Here is a 25661-nt window from a genome sequence, read left to right as displayed (position 1 = left end):
TAAAAAAAAAAAAAAAAAAGAATGAAGAACTCTTTCCCAGACCACACAGCAATGATGTGACGAGGCCACCAGTGAAACCCACCTTGGCTACAGATTCTTAATTTGTAGCCACTAAATATGACATTTTAAAAAAAGATTTTATTTATCCGAGAGAGCGAGAGAGAGAGAGAGAGAAAGAATGAGCCAGGGGAGGGGCAGAGAAGCAGGCTCCATGCCGAGCAGGAAGCCCAATGCGGGACTCGATCCCAGGACTCTGAGATCACGACCTCAGCCAAAGGCAGGCGCTTAACTGACTGAGCCACCCAGGAGCCCTAAATATGACATTTTAAGTGAATATTAATATATATGGTCGTTTTAAAATATGTCCACAAATCTTTGATTCTCCTCCCTTCAAAAGATAGAACGTGGTCTCCACTACTCCCTTGAGTGTGGGCCAGTCTTAACTCATTCTAACCACTGGCATATGGCAGAAGGGTGGTCTATGGCCACCTAGGAGTCAGTGTGGTTTGGACAACATCAAAGTGTAACGTCTTCTTGCTGCAAACAATACCATCAAGAATGTGACTGGGATAAAATACTTGCAACTCATGTGTCTGATAAGGAACTTGTCTCCAGTGTATAAAACAGACTCATACAACCCGAGAATAAAAAGAACAACCTGATTTTATAAACGGGCCCAGAATCTGAGTAAACATTTCTCGAGAGAAATGGCCAATAACACATTACAAGTGGTTCAGCAGCATTAATCATGAAGGAAATGCAAATCGAAAGCACTGCATCATACCCGCCGGGATGGCTACCCTGAAAAGCACAGTTACAAGTGTGGCCAGGGTGTGGGAAACTCGGAACTCTCGTACACTGCTCATGGGAATGTAAAATGGTGCGGCCAGTTTGGAAAACAGGCAGTTCCCCAGATGTTGAACACGGAGTTACTGTATGACTCAGCAGTTCCTCTCCCACCTACACCCAAGAGACATGAAGATAAGTGTCCGCACAAAATATGTACATGAACGTTCCTAGCAGCCATATTCACATTAGCCAAAAAGGGCCAACAACCCAATGTCCGTCATCTGAAGAATGGATAGACCAAACGTTATGCATAGAATGAATAGTATTCAGCAGTAAAAAGAAAATACTGATGGAGGCAGGACTAAATGAGGGAAAATTTGCAAAACCCAGGGGGAGAAGGTTCTGGTTACATCCAGCCGTGTACCTGCCCAAGCCGACTGAGGTTTCTTTGTCGCTGGCTTTGCAGTGGACCCCTCCCATTAAGCAAGCTGGATTGCACGTGAAGGACCCCCCCTTCTGGTGGCAAAGTGACAAGTGCCAAAATTCAGGCTCCACTTTTCTGCAGGTGTCGGCTTCCTGCAGGATCTGGCATCAAGGGTGTAAAGGACAGGCTCTCTGAAGGCAGGGGTGAGGCAAAGAGTGCCATTACACGAGTTCCTCCCTGGACAGTGGGGACCGCCACGGGCCCACCCAGAAGTCCTCCAGCCCCAGTGAGACTCTGAAAGCCCATGACCATGGAAGCCAGATGCACTCTGGACACCGAGTCACAGACCTCGCTCCCTGGGAGTCAGATGGGTTCCAAGACAAGGAACTTACTTCACTCTCACAGAACTGGGAATCTGTGAGCCCTCCCCAGACCCACGTGACTGCTGCTCTGACTTGGGGATCCTGCAGCAGAGATATTCTCCAGGCACAGGGGCTGACACTGATCCTGGCATAGAGGGAGGGATATCTCCAGAACATGCCATCAGACTGTGGGGGACAGGGGGAAAATCCAGCCTGTTTGATCATGAGAACTCAGCCTTTCCCTTGACCAATCCTGACAAGGAAAATATATCGAAGGATGAAAACAGTAGGCCTGTTTCTTAAATACCTTTTCATGGGGTGCCTGGGTGGCGCAGCGGTTAAGCGTCTGCCTTCGGCTCAGGGCATGATCCTGGCGTTATGGGATCGAGCCCCACATCAGGCTTCTCTGCTATGAGCCTGCTTCTTCCTCTCCCTCTCCCCCTGCTTGTGTTCCCTCTCTCGCTGGCTGTCTCTATCTCTGTCAAATAAATAAATAAAATCTTTAAAAATAAATAAATAAATAAATAAATAAATACCTTTTCACGTTCTCANTCCCTCTCTCGCTGGCTGTCTCTATCTCTGTCAAATAAATAAATAAAATCTTTAAAAATAAATAAATAAATACCTTTTCACGTTCTCAGTCCTGCGCAATGTGGGGTTTGGGATGTTTTTGTTTTTTTAATAAAGAGGCATATAAAACCAAAACTGAGAGAGAGAGATAACTGATAAATGCTAGAACACGGATGACCCTTGAAAACATTATGCTAAGTGAAAGAGGCCAGACACAAAAGGCCACGTATTATATGATTCCATTTATACAAAACATCCAGAATAGGCAAGTTTACGCAGACAGAGGGTAGACAGTGGTTGCCAGGGAGGTGGGAAGAGGAGGGAGTGGGGAGTGACTGCATTCTGTGTGGAGTACTGGAAGTTCTGAAATGAGGTCATGGTGACATTGGTACAACCTTATGAATATACTGAAACATTGAATCGTATACTTTGAATGGGTGAATTGGGTGGTAGATGAGTAATATCTCAAAAAGCTATCTTAAAAAAAAAAAAAGACAGTATGGTTTCTGCCTCACTCCTACTCTCTCACTCACTGTGGGGAAGCATGCCGCCATGTTGGAAAAAGTCCACATGGCGAGAAACCCAGGCCTCCAGGCAATAGCCATGCGAGTGAGTCGTCTTGAAAGCAGATCTTTCCACCCCAGCCAAGTCTTCAGGTGACTGAAGCCCGCGTTGAGATCTTGGCTGGAATCTTACAAGGTCTCCTAAGCCTGAACCACTGGCTAAGCCATTCCCAGGGGCACCTGACCCTCACACCACATGAGGTGATAAGTTTGTTGCTCTAAGCTGCTGAGTTTTGGGGTGATTTGTTACACAGCAGTAGACATACAGGCATACCCCATTTTATTGTTCTTGGCTTTATTGTGCTTCACAGATACTGTGTTTTTTACAAATTGAAGATTTGTGGCAACCCCACATCAAGCAAGTCCGTCAGTGCCCATTTTTCCAACAGTGTTTGCTCACTTTGTCTCTATGTCGCATTTTGGTAATTCTGGCAATGTTTCGGATTTTTCATTATTATTATTGTATTTGTGGTGGTGATTATGATTATATTTGTGATGGTGATCACATTACAACCCACTGAAAGGTCAGATGCTGGTTGGCATCTTTTAGCAATAAAGTATTTTTTTAATGTAGGTATATACATCGGTTTTTTAAAGACATAATGCTATTGCACACTTAAATGACTACTGTATAGTGTGAACATAACTTTGATATGCACTGGGAAACCAAAAAATTCCTTTGACTTGCTTTATTGCAATAGTCATTTTATTGTCTTGGTCTAGACCTGAACCCACGATATCGCCAAAGTACACAGTAGCACAATATTATGCACACTACGGTTCCTTTTTTTGTTTGTTTGTTTAAAATATATCTATGAGGGTTGCTGGAGGGGAGGGAGGTGGGGGATGGGGTAACCAGGTGGTGGACATTAAGGAGGGCACGTGATGTGATGAGCACTGGGTATTATATAAGACTGATGAATCACTGACTCTACCTCTGAAACCAGTAATACATTATATGTTAATTAATTGACTTAAAATTAAAAAAAGAAAAAAAGAAAATACATCTATGCATGTGAAGGGAGAAAATCACAGATATTGCCACCTCTAAGTGGAGAGATTTTTTGCATTTCTCCTTTTAACTTCTCTTTATTCTCCTACCTTTCTGTAATGAATCTTTTATAATAAAAGGCAATTGAAGTTACTTTGAATTTTTTATAGTTTACATGTAAGCCAGGGTGGGGAAAGACTTTTTTATTGAAGTATGGTTGACACACAATCTTACATCACTTTCAGGTGTGCAACAGTGATTCAACGAGGCTAGACATGACATTGCACTCACCACAAGTGTAACCACCATTTGTCTCCACCCAACACTCTTCCATTCCCATTGACTATACTCCCTATGCTGTCCCTTTCGTCCCCAGGACTTAATCATTCTGTAACTGGAAGCCCATTCCCCCACTTCCCTTCACCCATTTTGTCCATCTCCCCCCAAACCACCACCAGTTTGTTCTCTGTATCTGTGGGTCTGTTTCTCCTTTTTTGGGTTTTTTGTTCATTTTTGTTTTTCCGATTCCACATGGTATTTGTCTTTCTCCCTGTGGCTTATTTCATTCAGCACAGTGCCCCCTAGACCTGTCCATGTTGTCACAAATGGCAAGATCTCATTCTTTTTATGGCCGAACGATAGTCCATTGTGGGGAAAGACTTTGACGATAACTCAGGCAGGAGGTGAGGGCTTGGGCCAAAGCAAAACTTGTGTGAGAAAAGGAAAATACAAGCGGTGTTCTGAAAGAGGAGGGAAGAGGCAGGACTTAATGAATGACCTAATTCAGGAGATGACAGGACAGGGGTGAGGCCGGGTCTACACAGATCCGGTCACCCTGTTTTGTGATGTCCAAGCCTGGCTGTTTGTCCCCTACTTTTCTGCCCACACTCCACCACGTGGCTGTTGAGCCAGCCCCCTCCAGGGACACCAGGAGCCTCTTCAGCCACAAGCATAGACCTCGGAGAAAGTTCTCTCATTTCTTGAGAAGGAGGAAAGAGTACAACCTTAGGAACTCTTGCCTTCACTCGTATTACCATCACTCGGGACTGGAGATAGGCTGTAGCTTCAAATATATTCCATCCACTGCACAGCTACTGTTTAAGAAACATTTTCTAGGGGTGAGCTCCACACGCAAGCGTAAGTCTCACTTCTTCCTCTCAACTTTTCCTGTACATATTCTTTCTGTGTTTGAGGGTGGAGGAGAAAACTGGTGTTGAGAGACGTAAAGATACTTGTTCAAAGTGTCACAGCTCGTTACCAGCAGAGTGTGGCCTGAACCCACTTCTGGAAAAAGCAGCAGAAGGTCCCACCAGCCTCTCCCAGGGAAGAGCTGTGTTGAAGGTGCCATGATGCTTCTCCCTGCCCCGGAAAGTTTGGGGAGCTGGAGGGAGCCAGCCATGGGTTCAGCCGCTAACGGGGCCACTGCCTTCTGGGAAGGCCTTTGTCTCACCACCTGTAACTCTCACAGCACCAATAATTCAAAGCCGCTGACACTGACAGCCTGCCAATAATTTTAGAAGTATAATCTGTGTCCATCCTTGTTCCTGGGAACCAGTTAGACTCTAATTCTTCTTCTATTTATTAAAATGGAGACACGTGTTTAAATAAAGGCGATGACTAACAAGAATAGAAAGAATAGCTCAGGTAAATATTGTTTTAAGTTTTAAAGCCACTCTTGCACCGGGGCCATGGAGGTTTGAGCCCAGAGGAACGGTTTGTGGGTTTGGTGCGGGTTGGCCATGCTGGCATTTTTTCCCACTTTTGCTCACGCAAAGGAAGCCAGCAATTGTTTGGTGATAGAAAAGAAGGAAACTACAGTGCTTCTGAACAGCAGACTCCAGAATCCTGTGTGTAGGAATAGCCCACAGAAGAATAGGAGCCTCATTAAGCCAGAGAAAAAGGTTAAATAAATCGTGGTTTCCAGAAACAGGAGACCAAGAAACAGACGTTTCTCAGGCTCTTGGAGATGTTAACAGGAATCTGAGCAGAAGAGCGATAGAGATGCTTTCTACCATGCTTCCCTTATTCTGCATGAAAAGATCCCAGGAGAAGGATGTGGGAGGAAGGACTTGGCTGGGGTGGGGGCTGTAGGAAGCACGAGCCAACCCGAAGGAATGAAGTAAAGAAAGGAGAAAGGGGGTAGGTGGGAAGGGGAATGAGAGGCCTTGAGCTCTCACCAGGCCCCCGGAGAGCCCTTCACACCTGAAGAAAGAGGGCCTTTCTCCAAGAAGGCTTAACACTTTCCCCCTTACATCCACATTTCCCCCAAGGGATTTCTGGGAGGGGAAAAATGCCTCCAGTCTTCAGCAAACACCAAAAGTTTGAGAAGGATGTTCCTAATTAGTTTCTTCACCTCCAGAGTGAACAGCGAGTCTTGTCCTATAGACAGACTTCTCCCTCTGATCCTACACACACACACACACACTCACACTCACACACTCACACACACACACACACACACACACACACACACACTCACACCTCTCCTTTGGGAACCCCTGACCGCCTAGCTTTAAGCATCTACAGCCCCAGACTTGGCCCCACATGGACTGACTACCTGGAGCCTTATCTTCCCCAGGAACAGTGCCTTGGGATCCCAGTACCACTCCCCCCAGAAAATCTGCTTGTCCTATGCACTTCTAGAAAAAACAGTTTAAGATTTGGCCAAGTCCAAATGAAAAATGAATTGATTTTATCACTTTTCAAAAGAAAACAAGGAAATAAAGAAAGAAAAACAGGAGAAGGGAAAGAGGGAAAGAAATACATAACCCTCGCTAAGAGTCTGCAAGGTGCAAATGCTACGCTAAGTGTCTTAATCCATTTGGGCGGCTGTAACAGAAATACCACAGACTGGGTAGCTTGTAAACAGCAGACATTCATTTCTTACAGTTTGGGAGGCAGGAAAGGGGTGAGACACTCCTGAAGCCTCTTTCATAAGGGCACTAATCCCATCCCTGTGGTCTCCTAGGACCCCACCTGCTCTCACATTAGGGGTTAGGGTCTCAACATATGAATCGCACGGGGACACAAATATTCAGGCCATAGCACTAAGAAGTGTTTTGCATTTGTCCTCTCATTTATTCCTCAAAACAATGTAAGGAGGTGGATTTTATTACCCTTTTTTGAAGATAAGGCTACTGAGGCTCAGAAGCCTCAGATCATTTGCCCAAAAGCATAGAGTTAGCTTGGAACCAGATTTGAATCAGGTCTTCCGGGCTCCAAGTATGAACTTGAGAAATGCATGTGATGGGAGAGAGGGTCCTAAACATGAAAGTTCCTGCGCCCAGAGCTCCCTGAAGGCAGTCTGAGGAGCCCGTGGCTGCACCGTCACCTCTGAAGAATGACAGGCTCCCGACTTCACCCGGGTTTGCCTTTGCCTTGTTCGCAGATGCCATTTTGTGGCCCATTCTTGTCTGACTTCTTTCTTACGCTTCTGTGCTCTCCAGGCATATTTCGGGTGTTCTTCGAGGACTTCATACAGCTCTACAAAAAAAATAAATAATTGAAATTTGTTAAAAACTCCTTTAAAAAAAAACATATAAACTTATTAAAAAGAAATGTACTGACAGTGTGCATTCCAAATTGCCCAGGACCAGGTTGGCCCAATTGCAAGGACAGGTGATGGAGGAATAGTCTGTCTGAGTTATGAGAGGGGCCGAAGCCGGGCTCCATCTCCCCAAAACGCACTCGATCTGCCTTCAGTTTCCTGAATGATTNCGATCTGCCTTCAGGGTCAGATGGTCAGTTGTTACTCAGCAAAGTGTGATAATAGCATTTCCCACGAGGTGTTCTAGAAAGGTTTTGAAGTGCTTGGGTGAAAAGAACCATAATATAATTTTTTTTTTGAATGGGGGGGATATCAATACCTCATCACACCCACTTTTCAGTCACCTTTTAAGAGCAGCTGATGTGCGTCGTGCTCCAAGCCTGCTGACTCGGAAAGAGGAATTGGTCACTGAAAGTACTTCAGGGCTTTTTAAACAACAGCTAAAAGAGCCCATCCAGGAGCTCACTCTTGAGGCCTGGTGAGGCCCTCCAGGCCCCAGAGCTTCTCTTGCAGGATAGCTCTGCCTCAAGCCACCCCAGCAGTAAGGGCCTCAGAGCACAAGCAGGCCTGGAGCCGTCCAACAGCCCTGGGTTCAAATCCTAGCTCCACCACTAAGCAGCTACATGACCGTGGGCACATTATTTCCATCCTCTGGCCTCCTTTACCTTATCTATGAAGTAGAAATAATAGCAGCACCCACCTCAAACTTCATCACTAGGAGCAAACCAGATAATAGATAGAAGGTGCCCAGTCAACATGGGTCAAGACTCTTGACAGGAGTAGCAGCAGCTGCGGCACTGTCTCTCAGCTCGTGTTCATCTTGTCTCCTCCACGCGCCCTTTCTCAGACACCACAGAGCTTTTGGTGGTAGACGGGTTCACTTTGGACTCGGCAAAATGTGTGGGGAACTTCATGTTGTTGACAGAAAACCTCTCCACGCCACCTCCTCCTCTGGCCAGTAGGCACTCTAGATCTGACATTATTTTCCTTTAAGCCCCTACCAGTTACCCCCAGTACTTGTGAGGTACATTCCATCTTCCTGTCTGTAGGATTCAACCAGGCCACTGTCCCACATGGAAACTGAAGTGAAGATTCCACGCAGCTGCACGTCAGGAAACTATGGTTTCTGTGTCAGAGAAGACAGAAACTAAACACTGGGGACTTCCCCTCTGCCTCTGTGTTTCCGCTCTTTATAGAATTTGGGTCCTTGTTATGGGATTTAGGAGACCACAGAATTAGGAGGGAAACTGGGGGAAAGATTGATATTTGCACAAGTGTTTGACCAGAGCTGTTCCTAGAGTGTGTGGGGCCCAGGCAAATATATAAGCAATTATATATAAATAATTTGAGTCACCAAAATCTGGAGAGTAACACATCTGGCCGCCCAATTTCAGATGATCTCATGAAAGAAATACCAATCAGTCAGCAGGAGCTATCCAATCTCCAGACCACCCTCCTGGAACTGGGTCTGGGTCCTGGTCCCAGTCCCAATCCTGGGACAACATCACGGGCATGAGGCTCAGATCTTCTGGACCATCTGGTCAACCCTACATGTGTGATGGCAGATGGAAGAAAGCCCTACAGGGAGAAATCAGTATCAGAGCCCACGTGGGTCCTGGTTCAGGCCCAAAGAATGCCCCCCGGATGGCACTGCTAACTCCTGCCTGTCTCCAGTTTTGGGCAGGGAATGAGAAAAGTCCAAGGAAGGCACTCCAAAGAGCAGAGTCCCCAGAGGCGCAGGGCTTGGCCAGGTCTCAGCACAGGATGGCGTTTGACACCAAAGCCTCTGAAAGCTTCCCTCTCTGAATCAGTCTCAGAAAGAACATTGCCTCCTTCCTCTTAGTGTGTGGACAATGTGTGGTTCTCCTAAATTCTAGGCCAGACAGTCTTTCTCTTCAGGGGACTCTTATATCTCAAGGACCATAGCTATGGCCTAGGAAGTCCCAGTGCTATCACCATGAACTATTTGCCCTATTAACGACATGGCACATAGAGAGAAATACAATTGATTGAATCTAGCACAAGGGCAAGCCAGCTCAATTCTATCAGGAACTATTTGCAAATTCATTGCTTCTGCTTGGAAAGTTATAAGTCCAGACTCCGGCACAGGCCCAGCCCTAACAGTTCCAGGCCTAGGGCAATGGAACAAATGAAGACCCCTGACCCACACCCCATTCATTTCTCTCTTCTCTCTGCTAGTTCTACTTGGATCACAAAAGACCTTCTCCATATGCATATGGGTATCCCAGCTCACCCAGACTATCTCTATCTCCCCTGATCCCTGCCACACCACCACTCCTTGGCCACTGCTATTAGCCCTTATCACTGAGAAGGACAGAGCTGGGAAAGATACTCACATAGGCCTTAGCGATTGGGCAAGGAATTCTGGTGTCCCTGGTACCTAGGATATGGTTTTGAAGTGGGGGGCATGGACGTCACATGGACACATCCGTTGGCCTCCTGGATCTCTATCCTGTGCGGAAGGTCCAGGTGGAAGAGGGCCGGAGACAGGCCTGTGAAAGCACAGGACCAGCCCAGAGACCCACCTGCCTGGGTCTAAGGGTAATACACCCCAGCATAGGACTCCCAAACCCATCCCCCGGCCCCTACTTCGTTTTTCAGTTTCTACGTCCTCAACCTCCAGCCCGCTCCCCAATGGCTGCCTTTCGCTCATGCATAAGAATTCCTGAATCTGACCCTGAAGCTGGTGTTATACAAAAAAGGAGATATTATATCTTTTTTAAAAGTCTACGGAACCTGAATATTTATGATACGCCACATCAAGATGTCCCGGCAAAGAAATGTAATTCTTGTCACCCATGGCTACTGAAAAATGACTTTCTGGAGACACTAGTGGCACTTTTTATCTTTCACAGGCTGACAGATAATGGGATTGCAAGTTTCAAGCAGTAATCTCCTCATCTTATTGTGATTTCTGGGGGGGAAGAAAAAGCAACGTAGTTGAGCTCTACAGAGGACTGAACAGACAAGCAAAATAACATTCTGCAACAAGAGGTTCCCGTCTTGGAAGAGTTCTGAGGCGCCTTACACTCCTTCCAGGGGAACTGACATTGCTCCATTCTGTGACTGAGCATTACCAATGAAGAAGCGAAAGCGTGACTATGAGATTTGCTCCAGAAGTCAAACCCGGGCTGGCAAACTCCGGAATCCAGGTTCTTTCACTTTACGTGATATCGCAAAAAAAAAAAAAAAAAAAAAATGTCTTTTAAAAAATGGATCTGATCTTTCTTCTCCTTAAAGTCACACAACAATTTCCATATAATTTCCTTGTGGTGGTTGCAGGATAATAAACGATATCTAACCTTTGTCTTCAGTTTCTGGCGCTGGGGACCTAAACCCTTGGAATCTACAACGTGATGACAGTCTTGTGCATACTAATGAGATGACTCGCGACTGGGGCCCCCCGGATTGCTTGAGGATGGCGACCAGTCTCCAAAATGACCAAGCCTTCATTAGAAGTTAGGAACCCTCCAACCTCCAGCAACGGGAGAGGGGCTGGAAACTGAGTTCAACCACCAACGGCAGATGATTTCATCAATGGTGCATACGTACTGAAACCTCCATAAACCCCCAAACAGCAGGCTGGTGAACGTATCCCCATGGTGTGGGGGTGCACCCCAACTCCTGTGCTTGAGACCTCTGCAGACCTCATCCTCTATTCTTCTGCATCTGGCTGTGCATTCGCATCCTTCATAATATCCTTTATAATAAATCAGAAAATGTAAGTAAAGTATGTTCCTGAGTTCTGTGAGCCAGTCTAGCAAATCACTGAACCCAAGGCGGGGGGTCATGGGACACCCCCCACATTTATAGCTGGTGGGTCAGAATTATGGGAGGCCCACGACCAGTGACTGGCCTCTGAAGTGGGAGGCAGGCAGTCTTGTAGGACTGAGCCCTCGGCCTGTGGGGTCTGCGCTCATAGGAAGTGGTGTCAGAATGAATGGAATCATTGAACACCAAGTTGGTGTCTGGAGAATCGGAGAATCGGTCGTTGGTATGGAAAACACCCCGGAGTGGTTATCTGGCACTGCCCTTTGTTATGACCATCTGTGTTGAGGGTTTGTGTTTTCCCCTCCTATTAGTTCTAACTTCCCTGAGAGCCAAACTGGGTCTTATTCATCTTTGCATTTCTTACAACGTCTAGCACAGGGCCTAGCCCGCCATGAAAGATGAATAAACAATGCAGAACGGGTTCCGATTTTTTGTGTTGACTGCTCCTTGGACCTTTATGATCCTGTGTGTTCAGGAAGGCCAAGCTGGGCCAGGCTGGGTTTTGGCGTGGGGTGACAAGGCTCTGAATCATGACGTTCACCAAGGATGTGTCTCCCCAAACTTCTCACATAGAAAGATAACTAAGAATAAGAAGGGCTGCAATAAGGGTAGAAACAGGCCCACAAAGGGGTCTGGTCACTAGGTAACAACTCAACCACGACGACCTTACATTTTCGGTGATTCAAGTTCATGCCTGGGCAACATTTTGCATTTTACTTTATAGAATGGACGTCCCGATCACACTCAAGTGACTTAAACGTAAATGTTACAGCCATAAAAGGCCAGAGTCTACTCTGTGGGAAAATTGCTGCACATCTCAATCAACTGAGACTGTATGGAATATACTGAACTAATAAGGGGGACACTCCCCCCGAGCTGACCTATGAGTCCCCCTCAGCCTCCTGAATTTTTTTTTAAGATTTTATTTATTTATTCGACAGAGATAGAGACAACCAGCAAGAGAGGGAACACAAGCAGGGGGAGTGGGAGAGGAAGAAAGCAGGCTCATAGCGGAAGCCTGATGTGGGGCTTGATCCCATAACGCCAGGATCACGCCCTGAGCCAAAGGCAGACGCTTAACCGCTGTGCCACCCAGGCGCCCCTCAGCCTCCTGACTTACCTGGAGCCCTGAGCTTGCCTCAGTTCTGTGTCAGCAACTCGTCCCAGCTCCAGCGCCTGACTTTCCCCCCAATACAAGTATTTGTAGATCAGTTGCAATTAATCAGGAAAAGAAAGAAAAACGAGCATCTGGCCTTCAACATTTTCACTCTAGAGTCTCTTTTTTTTTAAGATTATTTATTTATTTATTCAATAGAGAGGGAGCACGAGCGAGAGAGTGAGAGAGAGCATGAGCAGCGGGGAGGGACAGAGGGAGAAGCAGACTCCCCAATGAGCAGAGAGCCTGATGTGGGACTGGATCCCAGGACCCCAGGATCATGACCTGAGCTGAAGGTAGGTGCTTAATAGACTGAGCCACCCAGGTGCCCTCACTCTAGAGTCTCTTACAGCTGAACTTGAATGACAAGTGCAGTCTCTACTTGGGGAATGAAAACCTTCCTCCCTCACCTCGCCTCCACGAAATCATTAACAATAGCTGTAAAACAGAGAAGACTCAGAACCCCCCCCCCATCAGATCTCTGGACAGCCTGGGGCAGAAGCAGGGAGGAGATTTTAACTGCAATTCTGCAGGCTTTGCAGGGCTCGTCCCCTGGGGAATGGCCAGCAGACCTCAGCAGTTCCCATGTCTCACATTGACTGGTGGACTTCAACCCAAATTCTCCGCTAAACCACGGTACACTGAGCAGCAGAGAGCAAGCATCCAACAGACACATCAGAATGACTCAGAAGAAAGGTTTCCAAGCCTTTGTCACCCCATATCTGTTTCCTTTATTGAGGAAAAGAGAATAAGAAAGGAGAGGAGGAGAGGAAGGGAGAGCAGAGAAGAGAAGAGAAGGGCAGAGGAGGGAAAAGGAAGAGGGGGGAAGGAAGGGCTGGGGAGGGGAGAGGATGAACCAGGACAATGCGTAAGACAGACGCCACACTGCATAACCTCTTAGCCATCCCGGCCATGAACATGAACATGGGGGTCCACCAAGACTCCTATTCTAAGGTGCCGTTCTTCAGTTCGGCCTGGGGAAATTCATATTGATTGTAGCAAAGGATTCAATAAAGCAAGATCTGCCTGGGCTGCCAGAATCGTAACCACAAAAGACCATTATGTGGGTTTTGTGGCTATTTTCATTCGCTTCCTGGACCAGAGTACATTTGACTCCCTGCAGGATAATCTCCCGTACATCACCCGGTCTATTCTCAAATGCCTCGAGTAGCAGGATTTTCACAGCTTCCCTTGGGAAGTTATTCTTAAAGTCGAATGGCCAGGGTGTTTTTGATACTGAACATCCATCTTTCTTCTTCTTAACTTCATCCCTGTTATCCTGTGGAATAAACTCCTGAACTCGGCGTTGTCTGTTTCCCTTAGCGTTTACCGACGCATTTCCCTGACATCCTTACTGTACCATTTCAGCGTCTCCGCACTCGAGCCTCAGAGATCAAGAAGCGGCTAAGGAATGCAGTGACAAATAAAGGCTCTGCCATCTGGCAGGCATAAACATAAATGAGATGTGAGCCCAAAATCTCAATAAAGAAGGGATCATCATCAATCCACCCTCTACGCGGAGCCCCACGACAACAAGAGAATTACTCTGCAGTGAGCGATGTTCTGCCAAGGGGACCCTGTTCTCCCTGTGATTCATTTTCACAGCCTAATGAGTTCTCCCTCCCCCAACACGAGGTTTTGAAATGCCAAATTTATCTTATCATCTGCATCTTTAATTGCATTCACCCCACTCGGTATACTTTTTCTCTTACTGTGTTATGCTGCCTGGAGTATAAATTCCCATTGCACAACCTGGGAGCGTCAAGAGCTTGCCAGCTCCTTGCTCTAAGTAGAGGAGTCAGACTGGGCTCTGAGAGTGGGCTGCCCAACAGGACGTCAGCCTTGTTACCACCCTGATGAATAGGGGGCGATTCAGCTGTTTCCTCCCTCCATTTAGAACCTTTTTTCACAATCCAGAAAAACTCCAGTAACTGAAAATGGCTACCCAACCACAGAGTCAAGCGAGTCTCCGTTTGTCTCCTGTCCACACCCCACCTCCAGCACACACCCTGTCCAGACCTCTTACTATGATGCTTCACCAAAATGTCCTTTTTCTCCAGCGAATGGTCATTGAATTTTATAACTGGACAGTTCCTTACTTCAGACTTTTTTTTTCTTTCAGACAAGACAGCTAGAGACCTAGAGAGAAAAGTTGGATCTGATACTCAGCTTGGTTCACCTCTTTTTCCTTCCTTAAGAAAGACATTCATTGAACACTTACAGTATGGCATGGAGATAAAAGACATAATCCCTACCCTGAAGGTGCTCTTGGGCTGGTGGAGGTAATGGACAAGTAAACAGAAAATTGTGATTGTGATCGATATAATGCTATGCTCAAAGAAGCACCAGCTACTCTAGGAATATATAGGAGGGACCTCAAGTTCAACGTGGGAGACATTACTCTTTTCCCTCTTGACCACCCTTCAAGCCATTCCTCAGATTGTAGTCAGAGTGAGCTTTTAATTTTTTTAAAGATTTTGTTTATTTATTTGACACAGAGAGAGCACAAGCAGGCAGAACAGCAGGTATAGGGAGAGGGAGAAGCAAGCTCCAAGCAGGGAGCCTGATGCGGGGCTTGATCCCAGGACCCTGGGGTCATGACCTGAGCCAAAGGCAGACACCTAACAAACAACAGAGCCACCTGGGTGCCCCAAGAGTGAGCTTTTTAAAACATGAATTAAATCAGGTCATTTCTCTGCTTAGAAAACGTCAGGGGCTTGCTATGCATTCAAACAAAATCCACACTTTCCGTGTGGGCACCTGGGCATGCAAGGTCTGGCCCTGCCCACCTCTGCGCCTCCACCCCTCCTTCACTCTCCATGGCCCACAGATTCCCACTCCCAAATTACTGCTTTCAATTCCAAGAATGCACCAGGTTCTTCTTTCCTCCACAGAGCCTTTCTATATACTCATTCCCCTTTGTTCCTCCTGTCTGAAATGTTGCCCTGAATCCTCTCAGTGACTTCCTACAGCATCACCTGGTTCACCTGGCTAGCTCATTGTCATTTTTCAGGTATCAGCTTAACTGTTACCTCCTTAGCCTTCTACTTAGAGCAGCTCCCCATCCCACCCCAATGTCCCATTTCTGCCCCATAGTCACTGTCATTGTTCTCTGGTCTTTCCCTCAAGGCAATTCCCACAATTTTTGCTATATATTTATCTATATATTTTCCTATTTAGTGTTTGTCTTTCCAAACAAATGTTATTAGCAATTAGTGTGCTAAAAGGTAAACTGAGGCACATTAAATTTTTGACCAGTTTATTTGAACAACAATTGATTTGACTCAGGCAGTGCCAAACCAAAGTTAGTAGAGGTGCTCCATTGACAGAAGCTAAGAGAAAGACTTTAACAGAGAAGACACAGAAACATAGCAAAGAAATTACTTAATTGGCTATCATCTGAGTTGCCTGATTTAGGAAAGCCTAGTTGGTTGTTTGTGATTTATTGTTCTGAAATTTCAATTTCCTAACCTTGACGTATTTACATGACTTGACTCTGGCTTGGGTTTCAGTTCACTTGTGTAGGCTGCCAAGACATTAGAACCATTTCGGTCCAATGACTGCCTTGTTCAATTACTTTAAAAACAAAGTAAGATTTATTAGACAAAATCTTTATGAAAACAAGTGTCTTGTATGTTTTATACACAAAACGCCTATTTCAGTGCCTTCATGGACTGGCTCAACAAATACGTATTGAAAGAATGACTTCCTGGCACATCTGGGTGGCTCAGTCGGTGAAGCGTCTCCCTTCAGCTCAGGTCATGATCCCAGGGTTCTGGGATCGAGTCCTGAGTCGGGTTCCTTGCTCAGCAGGGAGTTTGCTTCTCCCTCTGCCTGCTGCTCCCCCTGTTTGTGTGCACATGCTCTTTCTCTGACAAATAAATGATATCTTAAAAAGGAGAAGAAGAAGAAGGAGAAAGAAGAAGAAAGTGATTTCCTGACATGATGACACTTGAGCTGAGCCCGGAAGGTTAAGCAGGAGTTAGTTAACAGGGGAGTGGCATTGCTGGCATCTGGTGAAACATATGAGAAATTCTGGAAGCATGACCACACAAGAACCCTACATTACTAAAAATGGCTTGAACGTAAAGTGTAAAAGGAGGGATGGTGGGTGATGAGGCTGGAAATGCTGGCCAAGGACTATGGACACTCTCCTGTAGACCAGGGCGAGCTAGTGAGTGGTTTTCAAAGGAGCAGTAATATAGTCAATTTGTATTTTATAAAGGTCACTCTGGAGGAAAGACCTGCAAAGCATGATGCAAGAGAGATTTAGAAAATCAGACGGGATTTAGTGATCAATTAGCTGTCGGGGTGAGGAAGGAAGAAGAATCCGAGATAACACCCGGAGAGATTTCCAGCTGAGGCCACGGGTTGAAGGGTGACCATTAGTTTTGAAGCATGGTCATAGAAAGAACTTGGTTCTACTGTATTTCCTTCAAGGACGAAACAAAGATTCACATGCTTCATCCTACAATGATCTTCTCCTGCTCTGAACTCCTCCAGCATTTCTTTTTATAAACTGTACAACCTTCCCGAACAGGATGGATTCACTCATATCCATCAGGTCCCTGCAAGAAACAGATGTCCCCCTCACGAGGAGTAACTGAGAAGAGTACATGGAATATTTACAAAGGTGCAGGGAAGGGTAAAGGGAAATCAACAGCAGGGAAGTGCCATTGAGCTAGGAATGGCTCATCAGTTCTCCAGCAGGCCCGCCCACACCTGCCTCAGGGTCACTGCCTTTGCTGCTTCTTCTGCTGGGAATGCTCTTTCCCCAGATATCTCCATGGCTCACTTCTTCACCTTCTTAACTCTTTACTAAGATGTCTCATTGGCCTGGGCTATTTAAAATTGTTCAAAGGCAATACAAGGGGAGCCTGGGTGGCTCAGTCGTTAAGCGTCTGCCTTCAGCTCAGGGCATGATCCCAGGGTGCTGGGATCGAGCCCCGCATCAGGCTCCCTACCTATCCTACTATATATTTGACATATTTACCTTACATAAGATAAATGTAACAAAATAAAAATAAAGGCTTCTCAGATGAAGGGACTTTGAGCAGAAAACTGAACTAAGTGGGCCATAAAAATAACTGAGGAATGAATGCAAGAGGGGAACAGCACAGGCAAAGTCCCTGAGGTAAGACCTGTGTTCTAAAAACCAAGAGGGCCAGGATGAGTGGCCCCGCCTGTGTGAGAGTGACAGCCCTGGATGAGGGCTGGGGTAGACCATACCAAGGAACTGAGCTTTATTCATTTTAAATAATTTAAAATTAAATGGCCACATACTGCAAGTGGTCACTATACAAGACAGCATGGGTGATCATAGTATCAACAATCAAATACTTAGAATACTTGAATTAATTTTTTTCCAGACATGTGTTGCTGCTACATAAAGCTTTACATTTACCCCTTTTTGCTTTCCCAAGAGATCTTGGTGCCCAAATAGGATTTCTCTGGGAAACAGTTGTTGCTAAGATATTTTCCATACTTAGACTATGATAGCAAGTGTTCTAAAGAGCTGAGACAAATATTCACATGACTTAAGAAGGGAAAAAAAGAAGAAAAAGACTTTCAACTGAAATAATCAGGCAAAAGTTGTCTCATGACCTAAATTACAATTTTTTCTATTTTTAGGTCTACAAAGCATTTTTACCTTTGGTATCTTGAAAAAGGTCTTCACTAAAACCCTGTCAGGTGACGCCGATACTTTTAAGCTGAGAAAGGTGAGGCAGGGCAAAGGTGAATGGACTACCCAAGGACAAAAGACTATCAGTCTAGGGCCCAGAGTTCTGGCTCTGGGTCTCATTATCTCTCCCTGACAATATGTGTTGGCCCTGACTTCTCCAGCTTGTCCAAGACCTTTCCCAATGAGTCCCTGTGTTCTTTTAAACCAATTTACTGATTCAGTTTGAAACCTACATCCTCCTCAAACATTTTATTGTCTAAATTATCTAAAGATTATTTTTGATGAAACTTATGTTTAGGAAGCTATCAAAAGTATTTCATGGAGTTCTATTACTAGCTAGCTATAGTGTGCCTTAGCTAGTAAAAGGTCTGGTGATTTTCTCTTTTGATTTCCTGCTTCCAATTTTATTGATTTCTGCTCTAATTCTTGCTGTTTACACACACACACACACACACACACACAATTATACACATACTTGAAGTAGGTTTAATTATTATTAAAAAAATTTGTGACCCCTCCCTATAGACCACAGGAAGGATTACATTTCCTACCCCATAGACCTCAGGCTGGGTCATGTGTCTTTTTTGGCCAAAGGTATGTTCTCCTTCCAAACAGAAGCTTTAAGAGCCATCATGTCTTCCACCATCTACTTTTTCCTTTGCCGTGAGAATAGTGATGTCCCTGACAGGGACTACTCCTTCAACCTGGATCCTGGAGTGAAGATGTAAAACAGAGCTATGGTCAGCCCACAGCCAGCATGTAACGTGGGTAAGCCACTCACTTTACTATTGAATACCACTGAGATTTGTGGACTGTTTGTTACTGCAGCTTATCCCCACTAAGCTGCCTAATACAATATACAAAAGACACAACTATTTGTGTGTTTTCCAACAATATTTCTCTTAAGACTTCCTCTTTTCAGTGTAACTTATCTTGAATCCTAAGTTCTCAACTATTAAGTTAATGCCTCTCCATGTCAGAGGCTTGTGCTGGAAGGAAACAGAATATAACCAATCCGTGGACCATGAAGAGATTGTCATTACAGCTTTGTCAGGCCAGGTTAGGGTTGGAGAAAGGATTTCTGCAGTCTCAGGTTGGGGGTGCATATTGTAACTTATACTTATCCAGTGGTTACAGACAGAGGGCTGTCGATTAAGCTGATTCCGAGGTTTAGTGAGACACTGAACTTAAAATTATGTTTGGCCCTTACGATTTTTCAAGCTAAGATAAAAAGTTCTTCTCTACCATCTGCAGGCATCCCCATCTCTTGATTCTCCTATCAAACTGAGGATCTTTTATTCTTTTGGGTTTCTTTACAGGAGACCTAAAGGGATCTCTAGAATATAGCCTAACAGAAACAACTAGATAGTGTGCCCTGGTTAAAACCAATGCTTCCCAAAAATGTGACAAACTTACTTGATCACAGAGATATCTAAGAAAGCCTTAGAATAATCTCAAGTCCCCCTTTTGCAAGAACCAACCTCCAGTGCTCACCCTCTGCTGTGAATTAGGAATTGCCTTTAAGGCTCCCATGCAGCACTTATGAAGAAATATGGTAACATTAAATAAAGCTCTCTCTTTGAAATCTCTCTCTTTCTTTCATTTTGAAGATAATGTGCTTGTAATACGAAACCAGGAAAATTATACAAATAGTTTTTATTTTATTTTATTTTTTTAAAGATTTTATTTATTTATTCGACAGAGATAGAGACAGCCAGTGAGAGAGGGAACACAAACAGGCAGAGTGGGAGAGGAAGAAGCAGGCTCAGAGTGGAGGAGCCTGATGGGCTCGATCCCATAACGCCGGGATCACGCCCTGAGCTGAAGGCAGACGCTTAACCGCTATGCCACCCAGGCGCCCCTATACAAATAGTTTTTAAAAGATGAATTAACCATATTCTCACAACTCAGACATGTGCACTATAAAATGTCGATGCATTTCCTTCCTGCCTTTGCTTCTACGCATACGGTTCTCTTAACTGGGATCGTATTTTATACAATTCACTTTGCCACTTAACGTTAATCGCCGTAAGTATTTCCCACGTGTTTAAAAAGTCCTAGCATTGTATTCCACTATATAACTATCACAATATTATCTAGCTAGTCCTCACTTCTTGAACATTTTAAATAATGTTGTAATAAATAAATAAATATAAAAAATCATGTCTAATAGGCAACTTTGTATACGAATCTTTGTTCAGGCTCTCTAGTATTCATTCATTATTTATTTAGGGTAGGTTTTTTTTTTTTTAATGGAATCACTGAGTTAAAGCCTATGTAATTCCTTTGTCCAGCCCTAACCTAGCCTAACAAAGATGTAATGGCAAATCTTCACAGTGCTAAGGCTTTTGATATATATTGTACTAACTGCCTGTGAACCCAGATAACAGGGAATCCTGCCCAAGGCCCACACATCAGAAGGCCATCAATGTCAAACACACACACACACACACACACATACACACACATGCACACATGCACATGCACACTCTACATTTATTCAAGAACACGTGGGTGCCAGAATCACCCAGCACCCAGGGCACATCATTATCCATAACCCTAAACGTCCACTTTCATGAATAAGACGATGCAGGCCCCAGGGACACACAACTTCGCACGCCTAGCCAGATGTCCTTAAAACATGGAGGAACTGGGTCTGAATACCTGTAAGATCTGTGAGTTACGGGGCGCCTGGGTGGCACAGCAGTTGGGCGTCTGCCTTCGGCTCAGGGCGTGATCCCCGCGTTGCGGGATCGAGCCCCACATCAGGCTCCTCCGCTATGAGCCTGCTTCTTCCTCTCCCACTCCCCCTGCTTGTGTTCCCTCTCTCTCTGGCTGTCTCTATCTCTATCGAATAAATAAATAAAAATTTAAAAAAAAAAAAAAAGATCTGTGAGTTACGCCACTGCCACATGGACCCTTCTCTGCAGGGGTAAAAAGTATGTACGTAAGAGAGAGACGAGTTAACCTGACAAGCCCTTCCTGGCAACATCAGTGCAATAGCTTCTTAGAAAAGAAACTACCATTTGCTAGTGGTCCTGTGTGCCTATTTTCCAACTTCCCTTCTGCTAAACGTACAGCTCCTGACATACGCACAAGTTGGTGTCCTGTCTGCGCTTTGGGGAGGAGCACTTTGCAATATTAACCAATTTATACAACTCTTAAATTTGAGTCTACTCGGTAAAGCTGTAACATGCACGACGCATGATAACAATTCTTTACTTAAGCAATTTCGTGGACATTGACATTGAACAATTTTGCGTAATTTTATTTTCATAAAAACATTTACTAATATTTAATTAAATATTTAAAATTAAACTAAAGTTTTCCTAACTAAGTCTTATCCAAAACTCTGTTAGGGGCACCTAAGTGGCTTAGTCAGCTGAGCCTGGCTCTTGGTTTCGGCTCAGATCATGATCTCCAGGTTGTGAGATTGAGTCCGGCATTGGCTCCGTGCTGGGCGGGGAACCGGCGTAAGATTCTCTCTCTTGCTCTCCCCCTACCCCTCCCCACTGCTCACACTTGCTCGTGTGCTCTCTCTCTATGATAAATAAATAAATCTTTTTAAAAACTAAAATAAAATTCTGATAGTCATTAATTATAATTTTCATTTTGCCTTTTAATTTTATTTTTTAAAGATTTTATTTATTTATTTGAGAGCAAGAGAGTGCATGAGTGGGGGGAAGGGCAGAGGGACAAGTAGTCTCCCCGCTGAGTGGGGAGCCCAACGCAGGGCTCGATCCTGACCTTGAGATCATGACCTGAGCCAAAGTCAGATGCTTAACTGACTGACCCACCCAGGCGCCTTACCTTTTGATTTTAAAATAATTCTGAATATTTTGGAAGAAAAATAACTTTTTAAAAAATACATAGAACACATAACTTTAATCTTCCATTTCTTTAATTTACATGGGTAATGGGGATGTTTTCAGATGTATAGTCTTTGAATACAATTATATATTTTAAATATCTAGATCAATGACATATAAGCTTCCATTTATACTTTTGGCCCAGGCTCCCAAACGTCAGAGATAGGCCTACAGCAAAAGACGGACAGATTGATCTCTACCCACAATATGTGAGCACACATTTTCCCACACCAAGTTTAAATCTTACTTCTGATAATCCTCAGTGATTAAGTAAAATTTTTCATTTCCATTGTTTTGATTACTAGTGAAGGTGAACTTTTCAAATAAATGTTAACTAGTCACTTATAATGTCTTGAAGTAATTTATACACTTGGCCCATTTTAATTTAGGGCATTAACATTTTTTCTTATTGATTTGCATGAACACATTACGTATTAAAGATATTCACCCTTAGTCATATTTCTTGCAAATGTTCCCCAAATTATCAATTAATTTAATTTTTTGTTTCTATATTTTATATACACAAAATTCTAATTTGTGTATAATCAAATGTATCCATCCTTTCTTTGTGATTTCTCCTACAGATTTTAGGCTTAAACTGCCCTTTCCCACTCAGAGATCAGATAAATATTAATCTTAATTTTATTACAGCATTTTCACTTTTTAAACACAATTCACTCATGCACCTGGAATGTATCTGGGCACAACATAAGTTTGTGACATAAGGTCATGATTTGCCTTAATTTTTTTCTTACAGCTGTCTAAATTTCCACAACTATCAATTACACAGACTAATCTTTCTCAGTGACTTGCAATATTTCCTTTATTGGGTGTTAACTTTTAGAGTTTGCTTCCACAGACATATATTCCCTTCCATTCATCATGAGTCTATTCTTGAGCCCCATTAACTAATTATTGCAGAGATACAATATTCTAAGTTTCTCACAAAATGAGCCCTTCGCTTTCCATGAATCTTTTCATACTTCCTCGCATTCTCATCTTTCTCGTCTTGCAGGTGAACTTTGGAATCAGTCCTCAACATGCCGCCCCTTTGGGCTCTGCCTTAGGAGTAGTTGGGCTTCCCTGACTGGAAGTAAAACCAAAGCCAGGAGGGGGCTCCTGGGTGGTGCAGTCGTTAAGCGTCTGCCTTCGGCTCAGGGCGTGATCCTGGCGTTATGGGATCAAGCCCCACATCAGGCTCCTCTGCTATGAGCCTGCTTCTTCCTCTCCCACTCCCCCTGCTTGTGTTCCCTCTCTTGCTGGCTGTCTCTATCTCTGTCAAATAAATAAATAAAATCTTTAAAAAAACAAAAACAAAAAACCAAAGCCAGGAGATCACCTGGTAGAGGTATAGCAGTGGGTAACCACTAAAAATCATTCTAAGTCTCTTTAGTACTAGTTGCCTACTTACTCCAAGATTATTTCTAAGTCTAAAATCAGTCTCTGGAACTTTAGTACCCACAACTATTTTGCTATGTATTGGAAAGAGCAGAGCTTGTGGTCAGATGGACCACCGCATTGACCTCAGACAAGTCAAATGACCTTAGACAGCTTATTTAACTGAACCTCATCTTCCCTCTCTGTAAATGGAAGTGAGTAAAGCCAACCTCACAGAGCTGTTGGGAGAATGAAGGGATCGTGTTGGTAAAGCAGCCAGCATGGCGCCCGGCATATGGTGAATGCTCTTGAATTGTTAGTTCCCTTCTCCCTTTTTAGCTCTTAGTCCTGCTCTGTATCTTTCACGGCTTTAGGGTGTCTGCAAAAAATGGATTCTGCTATGGTTTAAATGGGTATGTCCCCCGACATTCATATGTTGAAATCCTAAGTCCCAATATGATGGTTGTGGGAGGTGGGGCCTTTGTGTGGTGATTAGGTCATGAGAAAGCCTTCATGAATGGAATTAGTGCCCTAATAAAGAAGCCCCAGAGAGCTGCTTGCCCACCTCCTGCCTTGTGAGAACATAATGAGAAGTTGCCAGTCTGCAGCCCAGAAGAGGGCCTCCATCAGAACCCAACCAGCATGGCACCCTGATCTTGAACTTCCCACGTCCGGAACTGTGAGAGGTGAGTTTCTGTGGTTTATGAGCCAGTCTGTGTTCTACTGTTGCAGCCCGAAGAGACGAAGACAGAGTCTAAGACTGATTCCTCAGAGCACTCAAGGATGTCACGTGGACAAAAGCCTTCAGTTTTTGTGGAGTCCTAAGGCGCCCTCTTTATTTCACAGTTAGGACCATTCAGCTAAGTTCTTGCCTGTGAAAAGCCTTCTGCCAGGCTCAGAGAGGTGTGAGTATTTTAAACGACTCCAGCCAGCACGTCGACACGCTCTTCTCATCTTTCTACATGTATATGGACTCTTTGATTATTAACAAGATGGGTCATCCTCAGCCAGGCAGAGAAAGGAATTACCCTGGATGATTATCCCACTACTGACACTACCTTGGAACTAGTTTCCTTTTTCCACGAGGGCATTACTCCAACAATAGGAATTATCTGTTAAAAAAGAGCAAAATAGAAACGTAAGGTAAAGCCATTTTCTCACCAGGTTGCCCTAAGTCAGATCCAGAAATCGCTAGGCAGAGCCAACAGTATTGCACATGGTAAACTAGTCTTTAGCAAGGTCTCATCAACCCTGCCGGGCTTCACCCGACCTCGGCACAAGCCTGCACCCTGTTCCAGGACAGCCACGGCACACTCAGCCTTGATCCAAGCTGTTACCAGTCGTTACCTCAGAGCTGAGCTCCATGCTGCCCCACCCCCACCCCAAATCTGCTCTAGGCACTGTCCTCTCCGCAAGACTGTGAAGTAAATGGTTTCTTCCTCTGTGGTCTAATAAAAATAAATAAATATTTAATCTTTGTCTCTGAGCTCCTAAAACTCATGGAATTTACTATCTTCTGTGCGCTCACGAGGTGACTCATAGTGGGGACTGGTCACCAGAAAAAACAACCACATGATTAGAGGGTTAAAACTTCCAACCCCACCCCTCACTTCCACCACCAAATTCCAGGGAGGAGAGAAGGGCTGAAGATTAAGTTCAATCATCCATAGTCAATGATTTAATCAATCGTGCCTATGTAATGGAACTTCTTCCATAAAAACCCCTAAATGACAGAGTTCGGGGCGCTTCCGGATTGGTAAACACACCAATGTGCTGGGAGGCCCGTGCATTCGGAGAGGGCATGCGAGCTCTGCAACCCTTGTCCCATCCCTTGCCAGATCCGTCTCCTTCATGTGGATCTGCTTGAGTTGTACCCTTTATAATCAAGTGGAATAGTAAGTAGAGTGCTTTCCTCAGTCCTGTGAGTTATCTGATGAATTATCAAACTTAGATGGGCTGGTCATGGGAATTCTCAAATATGTAGTTGGCCGGGCAGAAGTGTGGGTCATCTGCGTAACCCACTTGCAGCTGGCATCTGAAGTAGGAGCAGTCTTGTGGAACGGGGTCCTTTAATTTGTGGGATTTGACACTAACTGCAGGCAGATAGTATCCAAATTGAATTGAATTGGACACCCAGTTGGTGTCAGAGGATTGGTGTAGAAAAATGACACATATTCGTTCTCAGGAGTAGTATCAGAAAACATCGCACAGTCCCAGACTCCCTACCCCAACCCCTGCACCCCAAGTACCACCTAGCCCTAACTGTGCTCCTTGGATCTCCAGAAGTACTCCAAGAACTCTATGAATCCTAAATCTAAAACAGGCCCTAGGCTATGAAACTATCCCTTTCACTCTCATGTCCCCTGCCCACCCCACAAGAAATGTCTGTTCTATGTCCTGTGCCTTTCTGCATGTGTGCCTTTGACCACCTGGAATGTTCACCTTCTTTTCCTATAAATTTGAAGTCCAGCTTAAATGCCTTCTTAAAGTCTTACCATATCCATCCACCAAATGTCATCTTGCCCTACTTCGGAACAA

The sequence above is a fragment of the Ailuropoda melanoleuca genome, chromosome 1 (assembly GCF_002007445.2).
Source record: "Ailuropoda melanoleuca isolate Jingjing chromosome 1, ASM200744v2, whole genome shotgun sequence".
NCBI lineage: Eukaryota > Metazoa > Chordata > Mammalia > Carnivora > Ursidae > Ailuropoda > Ailuropoda melanoleuca.
The sequence above is the reverse complement of the archived record's forward strand: the minus strand, read 5'-3'. Positions refer to the sequence as shown.